General features: G+C 34.9%; 1 long non-coding RNA gene across 1 annotated transcript in view; it reads left to right on the top strand.

The window, feature by feature from the left end:
* Positions 1 to 9824: 9824 nt before the first annotated feature.
* Positions 9825 to 10000, top strand: part of LOC147466688 (uncharacterized) — a 31531-nt gene continuing 31355 nt past the window's right edge. Inside the window, exon 1 of the long non-coding RNA XR_015190808.1 lies at positions 9825 to 9953. This is a non-coding gene — a long non-coding RNA (uncharacterized LOC147466688). The remainder of the gene's footprint in view (positions 9954 to 10000) is intronic.

Genomic DNA, 10000 nt, shown 5'->3' with positions numbered 1-10000 from the left:
AGAATATTGAAGATAAAATGGATCCTCAATATGAGTGACTATGGAGGTGTTAGTGAAGTCTCAAGAATTATTTGACAAACCAATTGCATATCGAATGACGAAGATCTGGCAATAAAAATGCAGACAAAAAAACATTGTAAAACAAATTACAACTACTATCAAAGACGCACAACAACAAACAATGACAATAAGCAAACTTCCAAAATGTTGTAATCTTAATAAACGAAAAGAATTACTAATTGCAGATAAAAAGTTTCTAGTTCGATGACAGACCATAAGTAGAGATCATTAGCAAAGGAGTCGTGCAAGTAGATGTCGAGGATAAGCGATTTAATGAGGTTCTACTACTGGGCAAAAGTATTTAATTTAGAGATTGTAATACTTAAAAGGTCACCGAGAACGAAGAATTTATGGCTGAAGAGTATTAGGTTGTTAAGTATACGCTGCTAATCGAAGGGTAGGTTTTGTTATGGTGATGAGGATTGTTTACGGTTAGTATGCACGTGGTTTGCCACATCAGGTTAGTAGAGAGAGATTAAGCGAGTGTAGATTAGGAGTTGACGTTCAGATCTCTAGATAGATAGTTAGAGTCAGAGAGATAGTATGCATAGATGAGAGAGATTCGATCACGATAGCAAGATCACTGCTCTAGAGTCTTAATCTGGCTCTCTCTTCCTTTCAAGATATCTTAATTTCTCTCTACATGTCTTATTTTTTTTCTGTCGGCATCCTCTCATCGGTGCACTCCTCCCTACGAATTGAATCAACACTGACTCTTTATCCCTTACTCTTTTCAGCGAACAGACTATCTGCAAGGCACTAAAAAAGTGCAATGATAAGAAGACATATAACAGAAAATAAGAAAAAGCGATTGTTTACAATCTTACGTATCGCTATTGTGGTAGCCTGGGTAATTTAGATGTTTGGAGGGAAATAGTGTAGAATACACGGAAAGAGCTGGTGTCTGCAGTTAATGACTGGTGGATAACTAAAGCGGAAGAATGTGTGGTAGGCAAGTGGAGGTTAGTGTGTTTGCGATGTGGTGTAAAGCTTGTTTTAGTATTTGTTTGTTGACAGTTAAAGTGCTTATTGCTTCCTAGTGTCTCGCGGTTTTTTTTGTGAAAGGCACAGTGATGCTGGGGGGGCGAGAGGTGCTAGAAACATCGGGTTATTTTATTCTATAGGAAGCGAGGAGGCCAGGAATTTCTTTTTCAATGATTACACTTTATGCTGGGTGGGGAGGGGAATCCGGGTCCCATCGCACACGCGTGTGAAGAGTATCGGACAGGGGAGGCGTTTGGTTTGCCCTCAACCCCTAGAATATGTTCTCTTTGCGTGTGAACTTGTTCAATTATTCTATTGTGAGGTGGGATTGCTGCAAGCAGGAGTGGAAGGTTCGTATTCCCCCGTAGGCCCTGCATATGAAGATTTGCCAGTCAATTCTCCTGCCCGTTCCCGTTTCGTTAGTGCGACTTCACGCTAGTTTGTATGTCTTGGTTAAGATTGTTCCTCCGTACGGACTAGGTTCGGTTTGGGGGAAAGAGTGGCCCGGGGGGTATTAGGTGGGGGGATGGTTGCGAGTCAGCATGAAACGTACCCTTGCCTAGACAGGAGAGTCGCCATGTCAAGCAGACGTGCACCACATCCGATGTAGGAGACACCCACGTATCATAACGCACGCTGTGTCCATGGCACGTAAGTACTTGCACAGAAACTTACATGGTGACAGAGCACGGTTTACATTTTTAACACCATCACACACCACATCACACAACACACACACACACACACACACACACACACACACACACACACACACACACACACACACACACACACACACACACACACACACACACACATAAAAACATACAGTCACACACACGCACGCATACACAGCCCATACACAGACGTACGTGTACACCTTCACAAACGCACACAGGCACTCAAACGCACACACGCAGTCACAGATCATCATTATTCATTTTTATTCTCTCCTTCACTATCAAAATGGCCAAGGTTTGTTGTTTTCATAACTACTTCATATTTTTGTGTTCCAGTTTTTTTCTCCGTATGTTTTAGCCGCCTGCGTCGTGTCATGGGCGTCAAAGCAAGAGGGGGCGGTTGAATATTTTATCCTTTTGTCTTGGTGAATCTCCTTCTTTTTTCTATGATCTGTCTGCTTTGGTTCTGCTATCTCTTTCGCTATTTCTCCTCTTCTCTTCCTCTCCTCATTCTCTCTCACTCTCTCCTCTCTCTCTCTCTCTCTCTCTCCTCTGTCTTCCCCCCGCCCCCCTACCCCTACCCCCCTCCTCTCTTCTCCCTCTCCTCGTCTTCTCGTTTCTCTCTCTCCTTCTCTCTTTCTCTATCTCTGTTCTCCTTCGATTCTCATATGTCGTCCTCATCTCTATCTCTATTGTCTATACTCTCTCTACTACTCTCTGTCCCAATCATCTCATTCTCTCTCTATACTTCTACATACGTTCACAGAATTAATATTTCTCACCGAATTCACGCTATTCACATTCAACATCACTACACCACCATATCTCTATGAGTTATCACCAAGACAGACCCTAACCTACTCCCATAAAATCCAACCTTTCATATACCATCACACCACAAAATCACAATCTTAATCATCCATCTCATCACTATCACCACCCACCACGATCAAAGTTCTCCTTTATCTTTCATTCAAATCTGGGAACAGCAATCCGAGTCACAACCGCTCACCACCACTCTCACGTCACCTTCAACACCACAAATCACAACCTCTTTATTCGCATAATCATCGCCACTTCGCCATCATATCAACCTTCGTTCAAATCACCGTCACAACCCAATCACGGCCATCTTATTCGAATCAACAAACGCACAACATATCTACACCCATCGATAAGCATCTACATCACATAACGAACTAATTCCTGACGTTTCAACTTTCCTCTACCGGAAACTCCACCGCCTAAACCCCCACAGTGCTTTCGGAGTCGCAACCGACCGCGTAATGGTTAGAAACTCTCCCCTTGGCAAAGACGTCGTGAAACTCCGAACACTTCCGACGGCGAGGTGATCACCCCGGCATGGTTAAACAGCGGGGGAATGGCTGGCGAGGCTGACACCAACAGTAACTATTGGCAATAATTTTGCAACAATCGGAGGTTCGGGTTTGGCTGTACTAATAACGGCACCTTCCATTATCTGGTGACGGAAGTGCAGGGGGATGGGGGAGGCGGTAAAGGCGGTAGGGCCGGAAATGGTAGGGGAAGGGTGCTGGGAAAGGGCCATGGCAGGAGAAGGGATCCAAGCATTTGTGAGGGGTGAAGATTGAAGAGAAGGGTGGAAAGAGATTAAAGGTTGGAGGAGCGCACAGAAAGAGGATGAGGGGAGAGCGATTCAGAAGGGATAGAGAAGGCGAGCGGGAGGCGATGGGAGAGAAGGAGGCATTCTAAGCTGTGTTTGTGTGCTTTCTTGTTTGTTTGTTTGTTTTTTCACCGAGTGTTTCTTACTGTCGTCCGTTTTTGTTTTGCTGTGATGTTTTATTATTATACAATATATATGTATTATATATATTCTATATCATATTTCATATATTATACTAATATCAATATTATATATATATACTATATATAATTATTTGTATGTGTGTGTGTGTATGTATGTGTGCCCGGCTTGTTGTGATACATGATGCACTATGTGTATATATATATATATTTACATGAAATTCTATCTATAAATTGTGTTTATATTGATATGAAGTGAATTCTAGATGCGTGTTGTTTCATCGTACTGTCGCTGCCCTTACTATTATCTATATTATAATTCAATCGCTATCCCTTGAAATCCGCTGCGGATAGCTGCAGGATTTCGTAGTCGTTGAGGAAAATGGATCTTACCCACTTAAATCATATACATGCAAAGTGGTCTTACATTGCAGTATGTACATGTAATGTTGTGTGTGTATGCTGCCTGCACTGAAACACACACCACCACACACACACACTCAAACACAGCACACACACACACACATAACACACCCACACACACACACACACCACACAACACACATCACACACAATCACAAACACACACTCACACACACACACACACACAACAAAGACAAACACTACACAAACACACACACACAACCACAGCCTCACTCACACGACAAACACACACACTCTCACCACAGCACATCACACACCCACTCACACACATATAATTCTATATATATAAGATATATATATGTATATATTATATATATATATATGTATATATATATATATATATATCATATTAAACTTATATAACTACTATATTATATATATATATAGTATATATATTATATACATATACATATACTTTATATACATATTATTTATTATATACGTTCAATATATATATACTTGATTTATATTATATGTATATAAATAGTATAGTATTTATTTATGTATACATATTGATATATATAACTATTTATTTATATATATATAGTAATATATAGTATATATATATATATATATCAAAGTATAGATAGATATAATACACTATAGTTTATCATATGCTAATCTATACTGTATATATATGTTATGAATATAAAGTATTACATATATCATATATAATCTTAATCTAGTATATTCTATCTTTTGTTCATATATACAGATAATATTTTATATACTATAATATACTATATATATATTATATATAAATCCATATATAGTATGTGTATGACTGTATATGTATATATATGTCTATGTAGTATATCTAGATAATATAGTTTGATATAATTTGATATATGTATATAATATGTCATATATCATATATATATACTAGAACATATATAGTTATACTATAGTAATTATAATATATAATTATTATGTGATTTGTTATACCAATATATATATATATATATATTGATTTTAATAAATAAAAAAAAATACTATGTATCTATATACATACATACATTTTATATTTATATGATAAGTATATTGTTATAGTTATATATTATACTATATATGATATATATATAGTATATTCAATAATATATATTTGATCTGTTGAGTAAGATATATATTATATAGATTGGTAATTAATATATGATTATGTATAATATATATATATAATTATGATGATCAGATACTTTTTTAGTTAGTGGTATTGATATAGTATATATGATAGTGTAACTATACATATGTTTATACGAGTAATTCTATTATATATATAATATATATAGTGTTATCTACTATTAGTATTTATATTTATAGTATATATGATATTATTTTATATATATCATGTCGTGGATAGATATGTATATTTATATTTATAGATATAATATTTTGTTGTATGTATACTACTAATACTATATAAATATATAATATACATATATATACTAATATAATATTATATGATTTATAGTATGTAATTTTAAACCACACACACACAGCACACACACACACACCACCACACACACTACTGCACAACACAACGACTCACACCACAACGACACACAACACATACACAATATATATATATATATATATATTCTTATATATTTATATATTATCTATAATATATATTTTAGGACATATATATAATATATATATCATACCTGTTATAATATATCAGATATATATTTAATTGATAGTTTATATATTACATTCTTGATCTACACACCACCTCACCACGCGAAACTCGGCCTTTACGTACTCTATATATGTTCATATATATGTATGCTGTATAACCTGATTTAATACTTTAGTATACAATATCTTGTCTTGTCTTGTCATATAATTTGTTTACTCTTGTATTTGTGAATGATTATGTTAATGCCGAAGTATTAATAATAGAAATACTTCATGTATATGTGAAGATAATATATTTATTTATGTTATTTACTTTATCCGTTATATAATTATACTATGTATATTAGATAATGACTATATATATATATATAGTTACTATATCTATATGATAGTTATTGCTAATGATTATGATTATGTATTTTATATAATTAATAGTAACTAATAAGTTGTATAATACTATTTAGATGATACCTACACCTACACATTTCAGATACCGGACACACGACACACACCACACCACACACAACATAACTGATACATCAACCACACACACCCACACACACACATCATATGATTATATAATTACTATATATAGATTATTTGTATATATTTTGAATTCATGTATATTACATAGTATGTTTTTTATAGGAATATAAATTTGTATTGATATGTTAGATAAGATATATATATTGTCTACTAATAGATTATTTGATATATATATGGGTGTTTGTATGTGTGTGTGTGTGTCGATGTGTGTGTGTGTGTGTGTGTGTCGTTTGTGTGTGTTTTTGCGCTGTGTAAGTACATGTATGTTGATACTGTCTAATATCATATAATAGATAATGTATATTACCTGATGTATAGATATAATATTATACTATATCACTAGTTACTTCATTACGAACATAGTTGTATGAGTTGTTGGTTTGTCACATGATTTAGTATTGCTTTTCTAAATAAATGTTAAAGATAGACTTCAGTATTAACTTATTATTTTAACAATATTAATAGTATATATCATACACCATATTAGAAATCTAAACTCCAAAAAAACATAAAAACAAACAAACAAACAAACTATTACTCCCCTAAAAATACACAAGCAAACAACAATGCAATAATAGAGAACACAATCGCACTCTCACACTAACACTCCACACAGATCTATCAACCAACAAAAAACATCTAAAAACAAATACTGGACTAACAAACTAACACAAACACTCAATATATATCAAAGAGCATAAATAAAAACACAAAACACACTAAAACACATCAAAGACACCTCATAAAACACACACATATTTGTTAGTATTTTATATTTTCCTATAGATATATTCTATAATATATATGTTAATACATTATACTTCAATTAGTTTGACAGAGTATATTTATATATATTTTATGTATATATTATAATATTGTATTTAGTATCATATAAATAAGTATATATATATAGTAATATGATATTATGTGTTGTTGTGTGTGTGTGTGTGCAATTGTGTGTCGTGTGTCGATTGTTGTAGTTGTGATACTCACAGCGCACGCACTCCCAGATATAAACCCATTACCCCCCCCCCCCACATTTTCTCCTGCACCCTCGCCCGTTTGAAACACTTTTCCGTATAACACTACTTGATATAGTCCTTAGTCTTTTTATCAAGGAGAGGCACACGCATAGAATACCCCCACTACTTTTAGAGGGGAATTACAGCGGTTTGCTATATCACGTATATTATATAATATATATATATATTTATTATATATATATATATTCTTATAACACACACATAATTATATAAAATATACGTGGATGTCAGACCTACTATATTATAGATATATATATATATGTAGATATATATTTTTATATATATATATTATATATATATTTATATATATATATATAATATTATTTATATGTATTTATATTTATATATATATTATATATTTATATATATAGATAGAGATATTTATTTATATACACAATTTATAGGTATGGTAGATATATATATATTTTTTTATATTATATATTTATATATTTATATATATATGCATTTGTTAGATATATATTATATATATAGATATTTGAGAAGAGATATCTGTATATATAATATATATTTATATTTATATATATATATATATATATTATATGTTATATGTATATATGGTTTATATATGTTAGAGATATATATTTAATATATTATATATATACATAGAGTTATATATATATATATATACTAAACACACACACATATATACTATTAATATATAGACACACAAACAAGAGCTTTTTCATAAATATAATTAAAATAATTATAATAGAATTACAAATATATCTATTTTTAATATGCATAGTCATATATATATATATATATATATATATAGTTATATTTATATTATATATTATATATATATATATATATATATATGTATGTATATAAATGTACATATACTCAATCTTTTAGACAGATTACCGGTCTTGAAGGTGTGATGGGGGAGAAAAAAAAGCGAGAGAAAGAGAAATGAGGGGAATGAAACCCATAGTGACAGTCAGCACGGTTTTAAAATAAAAGGAGAGAAGGGGTCACACAGATAAAGAATAAGAGAGACAAATAGACAAACAAAGAGACAAAAAAGAGAAATAGAGAAAGAAAGAAGATTGAGGAGGTCCAGCCACCAAATTAAATCGCCGCTAACTTATCGAACGAGTGTGTGTGTGTGTGTGTGTGTGGGTTGGGGCGTGTGTTGGTGTGTTGTTGTGTGTTTTGTGGTGGTGTGAGCTGTGTGTGGGGGTGTTTTGTTTGTGTGTGTGTGTGTGTGTGTGTGTGTGTGTGTGTGTGTGTATGTTAGCCTAATGGTGTGAGGAGTGAGGTGGAGGGAGAGGGAGGGGAGAAGACGAGGGAGAGTTTGGGGAGAATGAGTGACCTAAGCGGAAGGGGAGGGAAGGAATTATGAAGAGCGGAAAGGAAAGGAAGAATGTGGGAGGAGGGGGTCGAAGAGCTAGAGGGAGGGGGGTAGGAGGAGGGGGAGGGGGGTGGGGTAGGGGAGATGGCGGGGAAGGACGGACGGCGGAGCGGGTATTTTAGGGGAGAAAAAGAAGGGAGGAGGAAGGAGGGGAAGGGAGAAGAAGGAGAGCTTGGAGGGAGGGAGGTGGATGGAGGAGGGAAGTAGTCGGAGAGAAGTGGGAGGGAGAAGGAGTAGGAGGAGGAGGAGGAGGAGGAGGAGGAGAGGGGGGGAGGGGGGTCGGCCTGCCTCCCGAGACATGAGCTCGAGCGTCCCAGTCCAGTCCAAAGGTGTTCCCTCGTGCAGAGAGGGTGGGTGTGGGTCTCTCGCTGTCTCCCCATTGTGTCCCTTCCCATGAGTTCTTCCCATTATCTACCATCCCCTCCCTTCCCCCCTCCCTCCTACTCCCCCTGGTGAGTGCGTGCGCGCCCGCAATCGTCCAAAGATAAGGGAATAGTTGAGATAAATTCATGTTGGAGCTTAAGCTGATGCTCCCGTTTGCTCGCCAGTGAAGGTGATGGAGTAGTGTTCAGTAAGAAAGAGGGAAAGGAGGAGAAGGGATAGAAGGAAGGAGGAAGAGGAGGAGGAGGAGGAGGAGGAGGAGGAGTGAATTCGAAGGAAAAAGAAGGAAGTGAAGAAGGGGGAGAAGGAGGAGGAGGAGGAGTAAGAAATAACGGGAAGTGTGTGACCAGTGACGAGAAAGGAAGAAAAGTAAGTAAAAAGAATCAAAAAAGACTTTTCGAAAAAGTGCGAAAGAGGAAGAAAGAAGAACGAAAGAAAAGACTATCTGGAGAGGTCGAGACAGAGGGGTTTCGATGCCAGTGAAAGTGAGGAGTGAATATACATTTCTCGTCAACACAAAGTTCGTATCGTCATCGGCTATGTTGAGTTAGAAGTCCATTTTAAGTGATTCGTTTTCGAGAAGAAAAAAAAAATATTCGTAATTTGTAATTAAAAAAACGAGGAAAGAGGATCATTATAAATATATATCTTTCTCTATCTCGCTCGGCACATCTTGAGAACCGTGCAAAGTGACAGTGCAAGCAAGCAAGCAAGCCGGCTGGTAAAAGGACAAGCAAATTCTACAAGTTTTGTACTCGGGTTCGGAAAGCAAGTCTGAGGGAAAAAAAAAAAAAAAAAAAAAAAAAAAAAAAAAACAAAAAAAAAAAAAAAAAAAAAAAAAAAAAAAAAAAAAAAACTAAAAAATAAAAAAGAAAAAAAAAAAAATAAAGAAGAAAAAAGCAAGCTAGTTCAAGAAAAAGAGCTTGTTTTCAGAGCAAGCTAGTTCAAGCAAGAGAGCTAGTTTTCAGAGGAAGTTATCCAGAAAGCAAGCTAGCCAAAGAAGGGCAAGACTAAAACCAGAAAGTAAGTTGGCTTGAAAGCAAGTTTATCCTCACAAAAAAGCAAGCCAG

This window comes from Penaeus japonicus, unplaced genomic scaffold, assembly GCF_977035675.1.
Source record: "Penaeus japonicus unplaced genomic scaffold, GWHDUDI00000001_assembly GWHDUDI00000042, whole genome shotgun sequence".
Lineage (NCBI taxonomy): Eukaryota > Metazoa > Arthropoda > Malacostraca > Decapoda > Penaeidae > Penaeus > Penaeus japonicus.
This window is presented reverse-complemented; position numbering and strand designations above follow the sequence as displayed.